Source organism: Pithys albifrons, chromosome 1, assembly GCF_047495875.1.
Source record: "Pithys albifrons albifrons isolate INPA30051 chromosome 1, PitAlb_v1, whole genome shotgun sequence".
In the NCBI taxonomy this organism is placed as follows: Eukaryota; Metazoa; Chordata; class Aves; order Passeriformes; family Thamnophilidae; genus Pithys; species Pithys albifrons.
The window spans coordinates 61,397,392-61,417,817 of record NC_092458.1 but is presented as its reverse complement, the minus strand read 5'-3'; positions in this window follow the sequence as shown (position 1 = coordinate 61,417,817).

Genomic DNA, 20,426 nt, shown 5'->3' with positions numbered 1-20,426 from the left:
TGCAATCAGCCAAGAATGCTGTTCATCTTAAAAAGCTCTTTACTCGGGGGACTCAAGCTCCACAGCTGAATCTAGGCTTGTTGTCTGTGTGCACCTTAGGTCACCAAAATGCCTGTGCCTTGGGGTGGATTCTAAGAAGAGTTCAGGCAGACTGTGGGCTCAGTAGTAAGTGGGAATAAAGTACCTTTCTGAAATCTGCTTCCTAAACACAGAAAAGGGAAGTGTAATGAAAACTTGACTGAATAGAAACTTTAGCTAGACCCCTAAATCCCATTTTACCAGATCTGATCTCTAGACTTTACAATACAAAGTAGAGCCAAGTACAAACACTTTCAATTATAAGGGAGTTATATTCTCTTTCTAAATCGTCCTCTGCAGGTGTTACAGTCTGCTTAAATATTGCAGAAAGAACTCAGGTTCAAAATATTAAAACTCAAACAAGTTATCCCTTAATTCTAAAAACTGATGTATTATTTATTAATCAACTAGTTTCTGAGAAATGGAGAGAGAGAGAGAGAGAGAGAGAGAGAGAGAGAGAGAGAGAGAGAGAGAGAGAGAGAGAGGAAATAGAAACAGTTAGAAAACCGCTAAGATTTCTTTTTAGAAGCAAAGAAAAAGTGTACCACCGGCAAACTACTTTGTGTGTAGTTTGTGTGTGTGTGTGTGTGTGTGTGTGTGTGAGAGAGAGAGAGAGAGAGAAAGGGAGAGAGAGAGGGGGGGAGAGAGGGAGAGAGAGAGAGGAAGAGAGAGAAGAGGGAGAGAGAGGGAGAGAGAGAGGGAGGGAGAGAGAGAGGGAGGGAGAGAGAGAGGGAGGGAGAAGGAGGGAGAGAGAGAGAGAGGAAGCAGATTTTACCCTTTTCTTTCCTCTTGGTTCTTTCGATGTTATCTTTGCCACTCTAGGAAGAGGTTGGGAATGAAGCTTTTGAAACGCAGATGTGATGCTCGGTTTCTGCTGCTGGTCTCGGCCGGCCCTCCAGTCCCTGCTTGCTCAGGCTGGGCAGTTACAGCAGTCCCACAGAGGCAGGGAAGATTCAGAGACAGGATGTTTCACAACTCACATGTGGAACACGGCTGGTCCCCGTTGCATGTAGCATGACAGATCCCAGTTTTCTTAAGCCTGGCAGATCTCAGTCTTCAGTGGCGGGCAGGCAAGCAGCTTGGTTGGTGGAGAAAGAAGATGAGGCAAGGTGAAGTTGGGGGAGATAGGAGAGTGGTGTCTCTCCTTTCTCCACACACACCCTACCTAATTTCCAAGGTGTCTTTTCAGAGTTTTTATAGAGTCCAAGAAAGATGAAACGTTGCTTTACACACTTAGCTTGCAAATTTCATAAAAACAGGATGTACTTTTAGCTAAGCTGTTACAATTGAAGGATGGTTTGGTGCTGACAAACTGTGTATCTGTGCTGGAAGCAAGTGGATGTTTGTAAGGATTCTTTGGCTGAATTTGCTGATATGGCAGCTAGGATCTTGCAGGATGTGTCTGGCTAGATGTTTGTGGAAATTTCCTGGCAAAACTACTGATAGAAAGTTTCTGTGATAGGATGTTTTCATAGAAGTACAATGGAGGAATATTATTGATTACATTACTGTGTTATCTGATCGTCACAGCAGGTTTCAGCAAAGGCCACATCCCAGATGGGGAGATCTATGGGCTTCTGTCTTTCAGTGTTTTGCTAAAGAAGCAGCTTCATGGGAATGCTAAACACCCTGAAAACAATATTAAATATTGTGTCATGTTGAAAAGTTACTTACCCTCTTCAGTATTTTCTGAAGGAAAGACTGCATAGAATAGGAAAAAGTAAAAGGCTGTAGATTCATTTGTAGACATCCTAATGTTGTGTATTGTCATTTCTAACATGACTTTGCTGAAGTTTCTAAAGCAACTCATCCTGCAAAGCTTGCAAGAGTGCTAAAAGATTATTCAAGGATCAGGGAGCACAACACAGAAAACTGAAGTGGGAGAGTCTGTAATTGATTTTGATGCTAGTACCAGCGTGGGTACTTCAATCATATGTATGCATGCTGTAGGTTTCACCAAAGTTGTGTTTAAGCTGCTTGTCTTCTTGAAAGACACCAATAGGCCCATCTTTCCCACAGGTGAATGCATTTTAGATATGTTCGTAGGTAAAGCAGACACAGCTGGAGGATTAATTAAACATTTGCCTAAACACATAAACAGACAGTGATATATCTTCATAGCATCTGGCAGTTTAACCATTCACTAGTCATCCTATAATTAGCATGCTGATGAATTTAATAGAGTATTGTTCAATGTAGTGCCAGATGGCCCTTCCAACTGACAAGGAGAATGATAATCTCTGTCATGTTTACTTCGAGGGTAGCAAAATAGCCAAAAAATTCCTTCTTAGAGCACAACACTGATGAAGTAAGAGGTTATGACTGCTGTCCTCAGAAAGTTGTGGCTTTGAATTTTGCTACATGGAGTAAGCATGGCTTGAGTACTTCCCATGAAAAGTTTGCTTGTTTATGTCTCTTATTTGGTAAAGACATTAACTTGCTTCCTTTGTTTACAGAATATTGTAAAAGACAAATAAGGATCAATCCCAAGGCCCTGTGAAAGAGGAGGAGGTGGAGGATATTAAGAATACTGTTGAGAGAGGTCTGCTCTGTAGCAAGGCCTGTGAGGTGACCCCTGACCACCTCAGTGGAGCTTTAAATTAGCCCAAATAGTACACAAGTGACTGTTTGCTACAGCTCCATTCACTAGAGAAATTAACTTTTACAAAGCAACTAGTGAAATGGCACAGATACTAAAATGAGGAATATCCATGGAAGAGAAAACTAAAAGACAGAGATGAAGACATATTTGCTATAGGTAAGTGAAGACAATTATTATGTAACCATGCGGAGAATATCAATAAACTTCAGTATCACTCTGGAGTTTATAATAAACTCTGGTGGAATTAGTAGTCAGATTATAGCAATCTTATTATCAAAGAATGTCTTGCACCTAAGAACTCTGGGAGAAGATAATCATGTGTGACAGATAAATCTCAGTGGTTCTTTCATTTTGAAGTTGGATGCAGCCTGCTAGGCCTAAGTCTCCTTCATGACATCTATCAATCATGTTCCAGATGAGCTCCAACTAACATTTTGTATGTTAAAACTTGCTGACTGGTTTTCATTCAGCCTATCTCTGTACAATCCCTTTCTCTTCAATAATCCACTATACTGTCAAAATGTCAGTGTATGGACTCTATACAGACTGTTACCTTATCAGCATGAGCAACACACTCCACACTAAATGCCCTAAATCCCCTGCTACAGAAAGCAACTGCTTTTAATGTGAGGCTCTTTGAAAATGTACCCAGACTGATGGAGATCTCTGACTACTTTTATGGGCTGCTGCAGTTACTCTAACTTAAAGACTGTAGCACATTGAGGATTAGTGATCCATGTAACAGTGGATCTGTGAAGGCCCAGGTTTGTCCTGTGCTGCGCACAAACAGGATGACCTTCAGTTCTGAGCTGTGCTGCACCTCTCCCTCAGTGTAGCGCAGATTCAGCCAGGGGATGATAACAGAGGAGACAGCAGGCAGCTCCCATCCCATACCAGTGATTATGCAGTTGCTTGGCCTTGCCTTTATCTCACAGTGCAGCAACAAGTTACCACACAAACATCATCTCTGTTCCACAGTAGAAATGATGAATAGAGTTTTTGCTTTGATAGCAAAATGACAGAAAAAGAGTTGACTTAGTTGGTAAAAGCATCTTAACTTGTTGGACTAAGTGCTGTGAGAAGATAATTGCATGAATGCTTGTCTGCTGGCTATTTGCAAGAACACTAGTTTATGTTTTGTTCTGTCCAAAGTCTCTGATTACTTTGTACTGATTACCGGACCAAGGAGTCTCATTATAGAAACAATGGAGTAGGGAATAGTATACAATAGACCACTAGGTAATAAATCAAGCAAGCTAGATGTTTGAATGGGATACAGGAGGCTTAGAGCCAGGATCTTGTATGCTTGAAAAGGTCCAGGTCATCAAAGAAAGGTGAAGGGTCCAAGTGAGGAAGACGCTCATGGACGCCCCCCAGGGGATGAAGTAAAAGGAGACTGCCTCAGATCTGTGCCAGGAAGAAAGCTCTGCCTAAGCCACACCCAGACTCCACCTAATTATGAATATGCATGTTAGATGATGTAATTATATACTTGAAGTGTTTAAATTGGCTGGTTTTGCAGTTTCTTTATTCCTATTCATCTTGTAAGAAAATCATATGAGAACTTGAATGACCAGAATGGACTAATTCTTCCTTCCAATGAGATCTGCACATCACACTGCACAGATGGGAGGCCACTCCGGTGCTGCACAATGCAGGGTTCTAAGCATCTAATTGGACATAAGATTAACTATACTATTCTCCTTCTTTACACTGTTAGCTTTAATAGGTCTTGTTTTAAATGATACTTTACAGATGCCTTTCTTACTGAGATCATAACCCCCAACTTTAAATCCCTTGTTGTAGACGGCAGGTCCCAGTTACAAACGCCTCTCCGGAGAAAAGATCTTGAGGGAAGGGGAACCCAGGAGGGTGGGTGACTGGCGTGGGTGTAGCAGAGGGGTGGGCTGAAGGTTGATGGCCCTGGTGGCTCAATGCGGTGGCCGGGAAGAGCGAGAAGGGGCTGTCTGGACGCCCCTCCCGGCTGAAGTACTGGAGTGTCCCAGCGGGGCCGGGGAAGAGGAGGCCGGGGGACCTCGCACTGCGTTTGTTTGTGCTTGAAGTGCGGCCGTCCCGCGTAGCGGCGGGCACCCGGGGAGGGCACCGCGGGGCATGCGGCGTCTGCCGCGCCGGGACGGGGGGCTAGGGGACTCCGGGGGCCAGCTGGGGGAGGAGGGGACGAGGGGCTCCAGCTGCCGGTGGCGGCCGGGGCGAGGGAGGTCCCCGTCCTCCGTCGCCGGGAAGATGCGCCTGGCCCTGCCGACACCTCTGTCCCCGGCCGGGTAGCGGCGGGGGGACCCCATCCTGCTCGGTGCGAGAGGGGGGCCACGGGGAAGGAGTCGGCGCTCAAACGTCCCGCTCCGCTCGTGGTACCCTGGGATTGGCAGGATATGCGAGGGGTTATTGCTGTACAAGGCAGCAGGACAGGGGTAACTGCTGTGCAGGGAAACACGCTCCTTTACCTCAAGAACGAACGGGCGACTATGAGCGTGTTGCGGCTGGTAGGGTGGGACGGTCGTAGATCAGGATGTCTTGCGGGACAGTGTCAAATGCTTTGCCTAGCTCCAGGCAGACGATATGGGTTGCTCTGCCCCATCACCAGCGCTGCAGCCCCATTACAGAAAGTCACCAAATCTAACAGGAATTATTTGCCCTTATTAAAGCCATGCTGCCTGTTACCAGTCACTTCTTTATTTGCCATGTGCCTTAGCATGACTTTCAGGAGAATCTGCTCCATGATCTTACCTGGCACAGAGGTAAGACTGTGGTTCTCCAGGTTGTCAGCTTTCCCATTTTTAAAAACAGGGGTTATATTTCCCTTTTTCCAGTCATTGGAAACTTCACCTGATTATCACGTTTTTTAAAAAATGATGGGTAGGGGCTTAGCAACTTGGTCTGCCAACTCCTTCAGGACCTGCAAATGAATCTCAGGAGGCCCCATAGACTTGTGCACAACCGAGGTCAGCCTCGAACCTGATCCACTCCTAGAGTGGGCACAGGATCTTCATTCTCCCAGTCTCTGTTTTTGCCTTTCCTAATTTTGGTGGTATGGCTAGAGTACTGTTGAAGACTAAGGCATAGAAGTTGTTGAGAACCTCAGCCTTCTCTTCATCCAGAGTAGCCAGGTTTCCTGTTTTTTACCAGAGAGAGCTCACATTATCCCTAGTCTTTCTTTTGTTTGCAACATATCTAGAGAAGCCCTTCCTGTTATCTTTGATAGCCCTGGGCCAAACTCCATTATAACAGGGCCTTGGCTTCCCTAACTTTATCCTTATTTTCTGTACAATTTCCCTGTATTCCTTCCAGGCCACCTGTCCTGGTTTCCACCTTCTGAAAGCTTCCTGTTTTTTGCTCTGAGTTTACTCAGCAGCTCCTTACCTTATCCATCCATTCCATGCATGGAGGCCACCTGGCATTTTTGCCTGATTTTCTCCTTGTAGGGATGCATTGCTCCTGAGCTTGGAGGAGGTGATCCTTGAATATAAGTCAGCATTCTCGGGCCCCTCTGCCCTTCAGAGATCAATTTCACGGAACTCTACCAAGCAGGTCCTTGAAAGGGCCGAAATCTGCTCTCCTGAATTTCAGGGCAGTAATCTTGCTGCCTGACCTCCTCACTGCCTTGAGGATCTCGAGCTCCATCTTGTGGTCACTGCAGCCAAGGCTGTCTTGGAGCATTACATTCCCCTCCAGCTTCTTCCCACTGGTGAGCACAAGGTCCAGCATTGCACATCTTCTTGTTTTTTCTTTAATCATTTGTATAAGGAAGTTGTCACTGACATATTCAAAGAACCTCTGGGATTGCTTGTGCCCTGCTGTGTTGTCCGTCTAACAGACCAGGGATAGTTAAAATTCTCCCAAAGGTTCAGGGCTTGTGAGCACGCGGCCACTCTCATCTGCCTATAGAGGGTTTCATCCACACTATCCACCTGATCAGATGTCCCATAGCTGACCTAAACTGTGGCATCCCCCATTCCTGCCCTCCCCTTAATGCTGACCCACAACCATTTGGTTGGCTCCTCATTCTTCCCCAGACAGCATTCCATACACTCCAGCTGATCACTGATACTCGTCTCCCTAGCCTGTCTTTGCTAAAAAGCCTAAAACCTTCCATTCCAATGCTTCAGTCACAGGAGCCCTCCCACCCTGTTTCTATGCTGCCAATGATATCATACTCATGCAGGTGCACACACATCTCTAGTACCTCTTGCTGGTTCCTCATACTACGTGTGGCTGTGTATGGGCACCTGTCATGTTTTCACTCCAACTGGCAACCAAATGTAATGCAACCACTTGTTCACTTCATGCTGACTACACTCAATGACCTTCTTTTACATGCTCAGTGATGAACTCCAGAATGATCTGCTCCATCATCTTTCCAGGGATGAAGGTGAGGTTGCCTGGCTAGTTGTTTCCTAGGTTTTCCTCCTTTCTCTTTCTGAAGTTTGGAATAACACTGGCTTTTCTCTAGTCACCAGGCACTTCTTCCATTCTCCATGATTTTTCAAAGATGATGGAGAGTGGCAGAGCAACAACATCTGCCAACTCAGTCAGCATCTGTGGGTGCATCCCATCAGGACCCATGGATTTATGGGTGTTAAGTCCATCTAGCTGATCTCTAACTTAACCTTTTATAATCAAGTGAAAATTTTCCTTCCTCCAGCCTTCGTCTCCTACCTCCAAGGTCTGGGATACCTGAGGACCTGCCTCAGTAATAAAGACTGATACAAAGAAGGTAATCAGTAATTCCATATTATCTGTGACTTCCATCACCAGGACACCCATTTGATTCAGCAGTGGCCCCACATTTTCTTTAGTCTTCCTTTTGCTGCTGATGTACTTGTAGAAGCCCTTCTTGTTGTCCTCGATACTTGTCAGATTGAATTTCAAGTGAGCCTCGGCCTTCCTTGTTGCATCCCTGCATGCCATGATGATGCTTCTGTAGTCCTCCCACACAGCCTGTACTTTATCCACAACCCATAAATTCCATTCTTCTGCTTGAGTTTTGCTAGAACCTCCCTGCTCATCCATGCAGGTCTCTTGCCCCATTTTGCCTGATTTCTTGCTCATGGGAATATATTGGTCTGGAGCTTGGAGGAAGTGTCTTGGATTCTGTTTTTTTCTAGAGCCTTAATCCATAGGATTCCTATAAGGAGATCTTTGGAAGTTCAGGAATTCTAGTCCTGCTTACTGTTTTGCTTCCCCCACACAGAATCCTGAGTTCCACCATCTCATGGTCACGGAAGGCAAGGGTGCAGTTTTGCAGTACAAGGTCCAGCAATATACCTTTTCTCGTTGGCTCCTCCACCACTTGTATCAAAAAGTTACCTTCAGTGACCTGCAGGAACTTCCTGGACTGTGTGTGCTGAGCTGTGTTGTCACTCCAACAACTATCAGGGTGGTTGAAGTCCCCTAGGAGAAATAGGGCCTGTGTTCATGAGGTTATCTTCAGGTGCCCATAGAAAGCCTCATGAACTTCCTCTTCCTGATCAAATGGCCTATAGTAAATGCCCAAACCAGTGTCACCCATGTTAGTCTGTCCCTTAATTCTCACCAATAAACTTTAAAATTGTCTGACCCTGGGTAGAGCTTGATAAATTCTAGTGGCTCTCTCACATAAAAAGCAAATCCTCTTCGCCTCTCTGACCTGTTCTTTCTAAAAAGTACATACTCATCCATGACAATACTCCAGTCATGTAAGCTATCTCACCATCTCTCAGTAATCACAATGAGATTGTGGCCCTGTGACCACACATAGTTTTGCCGTTTCTCTTGCTTATTCCCCATGCTTGCATGCATTCATATACAGGCACTTCAGAGAGATAATCAAGCAACCAGGTTCCCTAGAATGGGTGTAAGAATTTACCATAACCATAAACACCCTTGATGTGTCTAGCCCTTTGATCCTCATCTTGAGAAGCAGTCAAGGAACATGTGTCACTGCACTGGTTGGTATGACCTACACCCCAGGAGGAATCAATGGCATGAGCATTGCCACTTTGGACCCCAACCCCTGAGTGCTTCAGTTTCGTCTCACCAGGTTGGCAAGTCTGCTGCCAAAGATTCTTTTGCCCTTTTTAGAGAGGTGAATTCCATTTTTCCCTAACAGGCCACAATCATTAAAGTACAATCTTTTGTCATAAAAGTCAAAACCTTCTCGATGGCATTAGCCATGAAGCCAGACATTGATCTGCACTATGCGTCTGCTTCTGACTGTCCCCATGTCCTTAACTAGTAGAACAGATGAGAAGACCTTGACACCAACTTTTTAACCTGCTTCACCAGGGCTTTCTAGTAGACTTGATCTCACTTGGTTTTGGGCTTGTATTGGTGGATGAAATTGCTCCTAAAGCTGGAGCGCAGGTCCCTACAATGCAGCAGGAGCCATCTGTGAAGAGAGCATATCGCTTCTCCTCTTCTGGTAGCTGGTTATATGGTGGGGCCTCCTCAGCTCGTGTCACCTGCTCCTCTTCTTCAGAGGACAATCCAAAACTCTCACCTTACGGCCAGTTGGTGATGATTTCCAAAATCCCAGGGCGATTAGGATTCCCTATCCGGGTTCGCTGCGTGATCAGAGCAATCCACTTACTTCATGTGGCATCAGTGGCGTGATGGGTAGAAGGAGCTTTTCCTTTGAACATCCAGCCCAACACTGGTAGTCAGGGTGCCAGGATGAGCTGTGCCTCAGTGCCAATCACTTCTGAGGCAGCTCGAACTCCTTCATAAGCTGCCAGGATCTCTTTCTCAGTTGGGGTATAGCTGGCTTCAGATCCTTTGTATCCCCAACTCCAGAATCCCAGCGGTCGTCCTCGAGTCTCCCCAGGTACTTTCTGCCAGAGGCTCCAGGATGGGCCGTTCTCCCCAGCTGCAGTGTAGAGCACATTCTTCACATCCTGTCCTGTCCTGACTGGCCCAAGGGCTACTGCATGGGTAATCTCCTGTTTAATCTGCTCAAAGGCTTGTTGTTGTTCAGGGCCCCACTGGAAATCATTTTTCTTCCGTGTCACAAGGTAGAGAGGGCTTACAATCTGACTGTACTCAGGGGATATGCATCCTCCAAAAGCCCACGGCGCCTAGGAAAGCCTGAGTTTCCTTCTTGCTGGTCGGTGGGGACATAGCTGCTATTTTGTTGATCACCTCTGTTGGAATCTGGCGACGCCCGTCTTGCCACTTCACTCCTAGGAACTGAATTTCCTGAGCAGGTCCCTTGACCTTACTTCGTTTAATGGCAAAACCAGCTCTTAGGAGAATCTGGATTATCTTCTTTCCTTTCTCAAAAACTTCCCCTGCTGTGTTCCCCCATACAATGATGTCATCGATATACTGTAGATGTTCTGGAGCCTCACCCTTTTCCAATGCAGTCTGGATCAGTCCATGGCAAATGGTGGGACTGTGTTTCCACCACTGGGGCAGTCGATTCCAGGTGTACTGCACCCCCTTCCAGGTGAAAGCGAGCTGCGGCCTGCACTCTGCTGCCAATGGAATGGAGAAAAAGGCATTGGCAATGTCGATGGTGGCATACCACTTGGCTGCCTTGGACTCCAGCTCATACTGAAGCTCCAGCATGTCCAGCACAGCGGCACTCGGGGGGGTGTGACCTCACTGAGGCCATGGTAATCCACTGTCAGCCTCCACTCTCCACTGGACTTTCGTACTGGCCATATGGGGCTATTAAAGGGTGAGTGAGTCTTGCTGACCACCCCTTGGCTCTCCAGCTCACGGATCATCTTGTGTATGGGGGTCACAGAGTCTCGGTCAGTGCGGTATTGCCAATGGTGCACTGTGGCTGTGGCCAGCGGTACCAATTGTTCTTCAACTTTCAGCAGTCCCACAGCAGAAGGGACCTCTGAGAGGCCAGGCAAGGTACTCAGCTGTCTGATTTCCTCTGTCTCCACAGCAGCTATGCCAAAAGCCCAACACAGTCCCTTTGGGTCTTTGAAATACCCACTCCTCAGATAGTCTATGCCAAGGATACATGGGGCTTCTGGACCAGTCACAATGGGGTGTCTATGCCATTCCTTCCCTGTCAAGCTGACTTCAGCTTCCAGTACAGTCAGCTGTTGGGATCCCCCTGTCACCCCAGGAATAGAGATAGATTCTGCCCCAACATATCCTGATGGCATCAACGTGCATTGTGTACCAGTGTCCACTAAAGCTTTGTATTTCTGTGGGTCTGATGTGCCAGGCCACCAAATCCACACAGTCTAATAAACCCGATTGTCCCTCTCCTCTACCTGGCTAGATGCAGGGCTCCCCTAGTCCTGGTCATGGTATTCACTGCACTCTCCCTGTGAATACGACCGGAAGGTTCCTTCAAGAGGATCGGGAATAGCATCATCATTCCTATACTGTCTGGAGCCTTGCCCATGAGAGACCGGAGCAGCCTTCAACCTTGAAGAATTCCCTGTGTTAGTTGTGCCTCTTTCCAATTCACGTACCCGAGCTGCTAAGGAAGAGGTGGGTTTCCCATCCCACTTCCTCATATCTTCTCCATGCTCATGGAGGTAAAACCACAGATTGCCACGTGGAGTGTAGCCTTTGTCCTTAGCCAGAAGACGCCTGCTTCTGATGGCAGAGACTCTCGTTTGTTCTGGAGAGATATGGAAGAGTCCTTCCTTAATCTTCTCTTCCAGTTCAGCCAGTTTTGTTTCCACAGCTGAGACGTGGGCTCGTAATGGAGCAGTGACAGTGTCTTCATAAATCCTGAGTTTGCTGACCAGTGCACCCACCTTGTCTTCTCCCTCTCTCCACTGCAATATTGCAAGGTAGCGAGAATACATTTCTGGCCCAAGTCATGCAAATTTTAACCACATCTGGGATGTGCACTGGACACCATCTGGACTTTTAGGGAATCTCTCATCCTCTGAAAAGATTATCTCCAGTATGGCTAATTCCCTTAAGCACCGGATACCTTGTTCCATCATGTTCCACTGTCCTTGCTGTATGTGGAGGTCCTCCTTGCAAAGATATCTCTCCCTCATGCTTGACAACAGCCGCCGCCAGAGGCTGAAAGTTTCCTGTCTCTTTCCAATGCCCTGATCAATGACCACATCTCGAGACAGGGATCCCAGCTGCTTTGCCTCACTCCCATCTAGAATTGTATCATTGACTGCCACATCCCAGATTCGAAGCAGCCAGGTCAAGATGGACTCATTTGCCTGTCGTGTGAACGCTCTCCGGAGCTCACACAGCTCTCCCAGGGATAGGGACCGGGTGATTATTTCTGGCTCCATTTCTTCTGCTTGAGGTGAAGGTCCTGACTCTTCCTTGTCATTCACTATACGAACTGATTTGGTCTTTGATTTTCTTTTCTGGACAGGGGCAACTGCTCTCAGTTTCTGTTGTCCTTCCATCTCCTCCATGGTTTGGGTGGACATGGTGCTGGTTGATGTATCTCTTTTCCTCTCTGGCTCAGGCGTGGTTTGGGTGGACATAGTGCTGGTTGATTTGCTCCTTTTCTCCTCCTCCTGACGATGCTGTACCACACCAAGCAGTTTGCGGTAGGCAGTGGCCAGGGCCCAGCAGGTTGCTGTGAGCTGCACATCTCTGGAACTGCCAGAGCATCTTCCTTTCACAGGGTCCTGCAGTTGTTCTGGGGTGAATTTCCAGATCATTTGAGGAGAGAAGGTCTCCAAATACTGGCCCATATCTTCCCACTTCCCGTGCCACTCAACATCATCCGCTCCCAGGGCAGGCCTCCAGTAAGCCTCCTTAGAAAGCTCAATTCTGACCCTAAACATGGTGTATACAGTACAGAGGAGACAAAGCAACACTAACAGCACTAACAGTAAGATTATGCTGTCCCTAACATCAAAAGGAAGCTCAATATTTTCAATGATTGTTGTAGCAGAGGTGAAAAGGTGGAAGTAACCATCTCCACCTTCTTTCCCCACAGGCTGGGTGCCATTTTTAATGAGACGCCAGAGGTAACAACCCAAACCAGGACAGGCACACCAGACTGAATATACATTCACAATGAAATTCATTGCTTCTGATGTTATGACAACATAAACATAGTATATTAATAAAGCAAATTTGATCCTTCTCCCTGGTATTAAAGAGAGCATCAAAATAGGCAAATGGTTCCCCATGTGTCGAAATATGAACAGGCCCAGATACACCATCCACATGAATACATCAAGCAACATGGTAGTCAGGGAGTTTCTGTATCCAAATACACAAAATGAAATTGTAATTCTGACTTCTCTCTCGTGGCCCCACGTTGGGCGCCAAAGGATGTGCTGGTTTAAAGGCAGACCAGCAGGGGAAACGAACTCACCACGAGAGAGATTATAAGTCAGAGCTAAAATTTAATAATAATATTACAATAACAACACTGACACAAAAGGGAAATTGCTTTCAACTCACAAAACCCCAGCAGTATAACCCAGTGTCCTGGGGCACAAACCCAAGGGGGTTTGTTTGCCCTTGTGCTGAGACCCCTGTGGCTCCCCCCAAGTCCAGAGCAAAAGGAAATGAAAAACCTGTTGGTGCAGGCGAGGGTTGTGGTCTGGGCGAGAGCGGGGATCTCCTCCTGTCAAGGTCCTGCTGCTCCTCTGGATCCGACGAGAAGTTCCCAAGGTCTTCTTACCCACCATTTTGTACCCTCAGGGAGCACCCAGTCCCTCCCCCTGGGCGGGGACTCACACAATGGGTGATTAACTCTGGGAGCCAGGGGGTATTGAACTGTTGATGGCCCATTAGCAGCTCCGCCCCCCTCAGGCTGGGTGTGAAGGTGATAATGGCTCCCTGGGCAGCTGCTGCTAATGGTCCATTGTCCTTGGGGAATGAATAGAGGGGGTAGAATACACAGCTTTGATCACCCCACACCCAGTGTTAACTGGTCCCTCCTGCTGAACTAGGACAGTTGGGTACCCTGTCAGCAACGTCACAGATCCTAGTCCCCCGTAAGCAGCATACTTCTCCTGACTCTTTATCAGGCCAGCAGACAGGTACCTCAGTGCCTCTTAATAAAGTCACCCAACTTACTTTGTAGGGCAACCTTCAAGTCCTGCTGGTGCACATTCTTCTTGTTGGCCTTGGTCATGGACATCTAAAGCCTTTAAAGCATCCTATCTGGTTTTGGTCTGGATGTTGTAGGGTGGAAGTTGAATTGGAGATCTGCTTTTGTGGGTCACCAGGGTCTAAGGTGCCTCAGACTCAGTGGTATCCATTGTAGGTGTATGGTTGTGAAGCTATGTATCTCTTTCCATTTCAGCCCTTCTAGTACTGCGTAGCCTATTAACTGTCTCTTGTAATTTGATGTCATGGTTTAACCTCAGCCAGCAACCAAGCACATGCAGCCACTTGCTCACTCCCATACCAGCAGGACTGGGGAGAGAATCAGAAGAGTAAAAGCTAAAAAACTTATGGGTTGAGATAAAGACAGTTTAATAGGGTGTTATGCCCCAGTCCACTCAGCAGACTTAGGGAAAAGTTATTTGATTTACTTTGGGTGTTGCATGGGAGAAACAAGAAAATTCTCACAAGGTTCAATAACAAACTTTTACTTGCAAAGGCTGGAGTAGGCTTGCTTTCACTGACTTAGAAAATGCCTCCTTCAGCATCCCTGGTGATGGGGAGTCCCCAGTCCAGTCTTTCTTCTCCTAGGAGGACCCCAGCTGGTGCCTCAGGGAAGCAGGCACAGCCCCACACCTTCTCAGGGGACTGTGACACAGCCCTTAGAGGATAGCAGGCAGTTCCCAAAGGGTGGTATGTCCCCATTAGGTTGGTAGCACCCTGGTGATGGCACCTACCAAGCAGGATGTTGGAGAGGGATCAACACTATAAGAGAGCATGGCTGCAAAATTAAGACATGGAGAGCCCATCAGTCCCACACTGTAATATGGGAATCTTGTATTATCATGCAAGCAAAGCCAGGTTCCTATCAGCGGATTGTAAATAGCCCACCGATACGGTGGAGAGGTTTCCGCCTCCAGGAGCCAGGCTAGGAAAGTGACAAGCGGGGCTCCCTAGGATCAGGCCCCTTAGAAGCGAGGGACGGCTCCTCCCGCCCCCAGCCCGGCGACTGTCCCGAACGGGACAAGCCCGCACTTGCCAGGAGTCCATGAGGAAAAGCCAAGTTTATTGCCGCGCGCTAGCTTTTGAGGAGAGCATGGGAATTCCCTGGATGTAGGCGGGGAAGAGGGGCGGAGACAGGGCGGAGTAACACAGTTCATTGGGTACATGCAAACGAAGGGAAGGAGGGAGGGGAGGAGCGGCAAAAGGACCAATGGGAGAATGAGATGGGCGGGGAAAGTCTACCGTAGGGCTTCAGGCACTTCGAGGCAGGGACAGCCCCCGCCCGGGCTCCAGCGGCGCCACGTGGGCGGCCCCGCCGGCAACCGCCCCCATGGCCGGGTTGGGCCAGAACAGGGGGGATGCGACCTGGAGGGTTTTGTGGGAAGAGGGAACTTGGACAAGGAACTACCAAGGGAAAAACAACCAGGGTAGACACATTGGGGTGTATAACATTCAAACTGGGGAAACATCAATATAGGGTGTGAACATTAGAGTCCTTATAAATCTCTCGCAGAGCTTCCATATTCGGGAAGCCGGGTTCCTGGACTTCGGTGTCCTCGTCTATCCATCTCTTGTAGTATTTTTGCCAGTGTATAAACCCTGGGTCTCCTCCGACAGGTTCCCACAAAAATCAGTGTCTTGTGGGAAAATATAGCTTAAATAGGACTGTCAAATGGAACTCCATCTCACCTGTAGCCATTCAACCCCTTCCTAAGCTCAGGAAGTTTCAGCAGATGAACATCTTAAGTCTGAGAAGGGACAGCTTGCCTGGTTCACAGATAGATCAGTCGAGTCTGTCAAAAAGGAGAGGTGGTAGAAGGCTGCCACTTCTAATCCATCTAACTAATGTATTAGGAGGTCAGTGGTCAGGATGGAGAGCTAATGGTTGTATTAATCATATCATACTAGAGAAGACATAAACCCATGAGTTTTAACCTAAAACAACACCTTTCTTTTATTTCATATGAAGCCCCACACTACTGCTTTTTTCATTGTATCAACAGACTGCTCTCCAGCTGCATCAAAGCTCTTTGTTTACTGCAACACAGAAGCGACTGGACCATGTGGTGAAATTTGAACCACCATTGTCTTACAGCAAATTGAATGAGGGGTGGACTGCAATGGTAGGACACCTTTGGTGGTCCCAGCCCTTGTATTATTGCTGTTGTGCACTTTTTGTTTTTTCTGCAATTATGCTGTACAATTCTTCTTCACACAATTGCTTTGTATATAAGAATCTCTACAGTAGCTAAAAAACATACCGTTGGGAGAAAAGGGTTCAAAGCAGAAGATTTGATGAGGAAGCAGTAGATTTCGCTCAAAAGGCTTTTTAGTCCTAGGAAAATTAGGCCCACAAAAACCCAGTGTAGGAGAAAGTCCTTTCCTATGAACAGTACTACTCACTTTTGCTTGTCTGTTTTGATAAGTTAACTTCCCTGTTGCAAGAACAGATAAAAGTTCTCACACTTCTCAGAGGCCTCTCTGGGAGTTAAAGAAACCATAAATACATAGAGAAGATTATCGCTTTGAAGTTATGCGCATGTGAAAGATGTTGTTATAAAAGCACTAGAATGGGCCTCCCAGGGCTGTTGTTCTGCCCACTGCATGATCTTAGCAGTATATCCAGGGTTTCCAACTTTGGAACAAATTTTACTTAGTACCTTAACCATAGTTTGATCATGTGGGTTTACCTGCGTGTGTATCACTTTTAACATTTTGATGTAGTCAACTATCCCCCAAAGCAACCATGCTATGGCTGTGGAGGAAGTCAGGGCCAAGGCAGTGACTCCCTGCATTGTTGGATGGCCCAGCAATGAGTACTGGGCCCTTGTGGCTGCCCTCCTGGTGACAATGGCTTTGCTGGAGACCTGACTCAAGATCCAGCCTGCATCAGTGGTTATCCCACAGGCAATTGAATCAACTCTGTGTGACTTACCATGAAAGGAGGCATGTAAATGCTTATGCATTAGCAGGAAGATTGGGCTGGTTCCTGCTTACTGGACTCAAGACCCTTGACTGAGAAGTTGCAGGTTTGCAGGACTAGGTGGAAGCCTAAAAGAGGAGATCAGTGGCCTAAAAGTACAAAGAGGTTGGAGCAAGTGCTTCTTGCTGCTCAGGAGTGGTGCTGCAGAAGACAGCAAAAGCTAGAGCCTATGAAAAGAAATCAGTGCTCACCCCACCTCTCCTGTCACCTAGAAGCACTGCAACTTCTGGTAGATGCCAAAACAGCCAGGGGAGTAGGTTGTAGGTTCACCCAGATAGCTGCCACCATAGCCTCTCACTGAGAGAGGGACAGACATCCTTACATTCCTCTAACTACAGAGTGGTGATCTGGAAGAACTTTGCATGTGCAGCTCTAATGGATACAGGCAGAGATGTCACCACATTACATAGTGGTAGTGCCCCTAACGCAGCTACTTCACAGATGTGCAGTCTGGGAGACAGTTCCACCCCCACCCTCCGAGCTAAGGTTACTCTAGCAATAGAAGATGCTACTCCATTTGTGACAAAGGTGTCAATTACCTCAAATGAAGAATTTATTTGGGGCATTGATATGCTGGCAGAGTGAAGAGATGGAACTCTAAATGTCAGCTTTTGTTTCAGAACTCTGCAAGCAGGATCTGCCACTCAATCTGCAGCTAATTTGTGTGGGTTCCTGAAGTGGAACCTTGTTGCACTGCCTGAGCTTGCCAGGATGGTAAATGCAAAGTGATATCACATTCCAGTGTGGGGAGAGGACAGTACTCAGATGACTCAGGCACTGCAAGAAGTGGGAACCGTTAGAGATACCATGACTGCTTTTACCAACCCTGTTTGGCCTGCTTGAAACTAAAATTGTACATGGAGAGTGACTGCTAATTATGGAGACTTGGATACAGTCATTCCCTCACTTGCAGTTACAGTACCAGATGTGGTTACCCTCATGGGGAGACTCAGAAAAAATTTGCATCCCTGGAAAGTGGTATTGAATCTTGCTAATGCTTTCTTTTCAATAACCATTGCTTCAGAATGTTTGCCTTTATCTTTCAGGCATTGCCTCAGAGATGTAAAAGCAGTGTCTTCATATGTCACCAAATGGTGGCAGCTGGTGTTGTGCTCTGATCAGGTACTAGTACTGTGTACCATTATATTGATGACCTATTGATTATGTTGGAGTCAAGACGAAAAATTGAGGGAGCTGCTGAATCTCTACATGCCCCCTTACAGAACCAAGGCAGGATGAATAATCCAAGAAGATACAGGGCTCTAGTACTACCGTACCCTTTCTGGGTGTAGTTTGGCATGGCGTGGGATGATGGCCCTGATAAGGTCTTGATGAGTTGAGGGAAACACCTCGGCCTCCCTGGAGAGCTTATTGATAGGGTTACTGAGTAATGCAGTGTTGTGGAAATGATATGGTGTTTCTTCACTGCACCCTGTGGCACCCTGTAGAGACCCAAGGAGCCACCCCTCAAGCATCTGTCTATCACACCCCAAAGTATTGACTATAGTCACTCCACCTACCTGAAGGAAAAATAAAGGTATAAAAAGAGATTGGGCATAAGACAAAACTGGGAAGAAATCATCATCATCTTTGTGCGGGTAGCTGCAATGAGCTTGCTTTGCCTTCTCCCACCTCTTCGGACAATGTAGGGATGAGAAACCATGTGCTCTCTATACTTTATATTTTATATCTTATACTTTACTCTCTTACAAAGCTTACTACTTTATACATTCTATCCTATATCTTATGCTTACAGTTACTTTGATTCTTACTCTATAAGCACCTTATTTACTAATTGCGTTTTGCTACTTTAGTACTAATGACAAGGCCTTACACTTTGCAACTTACTTTATATTAGTTGTACTCCTTTGCAGTGTGCAGTTCCTTTTCAACATGTGTGTTGATGAGAAGCAGCTCTGTTCTTTCCTTTTGCTTTGTGTTACAGAGAAGGTGGTGTGCAAACTATTTTATTGCCCTGTGTTACTACTGAGCAGGAGTCTAAATTTGTGTTTTGGGTGGTTGTGTTTCTGGTTGGTAGTTTTTTGTCTGTCTCGGGAGTGGGATACACTACTGTATTGAAACTTAAGTTTGGTATGCTTGTCTCTGTAAAATGTGTTTTGTGCTGGTTTCTTTTGGGGTCTTTTGTTACCAATTCAATACAATCTTGCAGCTAAACATTATCACCGGCAATGCAAAACCCACAATAACTGTAACATACTTGTATTAATAAATGTTATTTTGGGAGCTGTTGTGGAGAAAATTCTTTCCTTGCTATTAAGTGTGGTCTCATAGCAGAGGTCAGAGATCCTTCCAAACTGTGTTCTGCCCATAGTTGATAGACAGTGTTGGAACTATAAGGCTCTGATTTTCTGGAGACACTTATTAATTTCTCCCTGGCTTAAGTGTGGTCCTCACAGGAAGGTCAAAAATCTTTCCAGCCTGTGTTCTGTCCAGAGTCGACGGGCAGTACTGGGTTCATAAAGCTTTGATTGTTCCGAGGATGCTTATAGCTATAAACTTTATATTAATACAGATGGGACTAGAAATCTTTGCATTTCTGTCCCTCTCCCCCCTTTCACGTGACACAGGGGCAGCTCAAGGAAATACCGACCATCGTGAAGCAACTGCACACTTTCCTGGGGCTTTCAGGATACTGGAGAACCTTTGTACCACACCTGGCAATACTACTGCACTCTCTGCAGGAACTTACTAGGAAGAAAGTTGTTTGGCAATGGGCCAAGCAACAAGAAGAAGTCTTTGATGCCTGGAAGAATGCTTTGATTAAGTATGCCCAATTAGACGTAGCTGCATTTAAGGGCATTCCATAGACCCTGGAGGAAAATGAAGCAGAGCTACTAGGCTTTGGCTGCCTGGCAGGTTGCCTGCATTTGTCCCCTGCCCCCATTAAGGGGAGGGTGATATATGTTCACTGCTGTGGATACAGTGTCAGGATTAATCTCAGCTAAATCCTTTGTTAATATCAAATTCTCAAGTTCTTGTATTTCAGTATCTTCAACAAATGCCTGTGACTTTTCTAGGGGACCAGCATTGACATTCTGTTATTGGTGCCATGAACCTCCATCAAATTGAAGTTCAGTCTGAAAAAAAGTGCAAGCCATACTTGTATAGGCAATCATCCCGTCTCGGGATACCAGGCCTGGAGTAATTTTAGCTGAAGGAGCTTGAGCAACCCCCTATGTATTACTGGAAGGAGGTTACGCTCCTATTTTTCTTCCTTATCACAGGTTGGCTTGCCAGGCTTTGTAGACTTGCAAACATGCACATATTCTGGATGCATCTTTGCAAGACTACTGTGTAAATACTTGTGTGGTAATTGTTTCCTTTTCCTTTTCCACTTAGGAAATATAGAGCATCTGCAGTATACCTTCACCTGAGGTTTAAATTAGTAATTAAAGGCACTTGTTTTCTGGAATGTAGAAGCAACTGCAGTGCACCTGGGAATTTTCTCAGTCCAGTTGCTGATGTGGTAGCTCCTGTATCAACACCACGTGTGTTGTTCTGAGTTTTGTGGCATGTGCTGCTTCAACATGGCTGCTGAATCAGCTGCATTGGAAGGAATATTTGACATTGACAGGACCTGAGACATCAACTAAAGCACCCTATCAGTGATGCCTTGCTAGTTGAGTGGTTTAATGCCTTGACAGGAGGACTGGAACATTTGCTTTAAAGCACTACATGGTTATAGTTTTTTTCCTATATTCTCCATTAAGTGTCTCTGCAAGT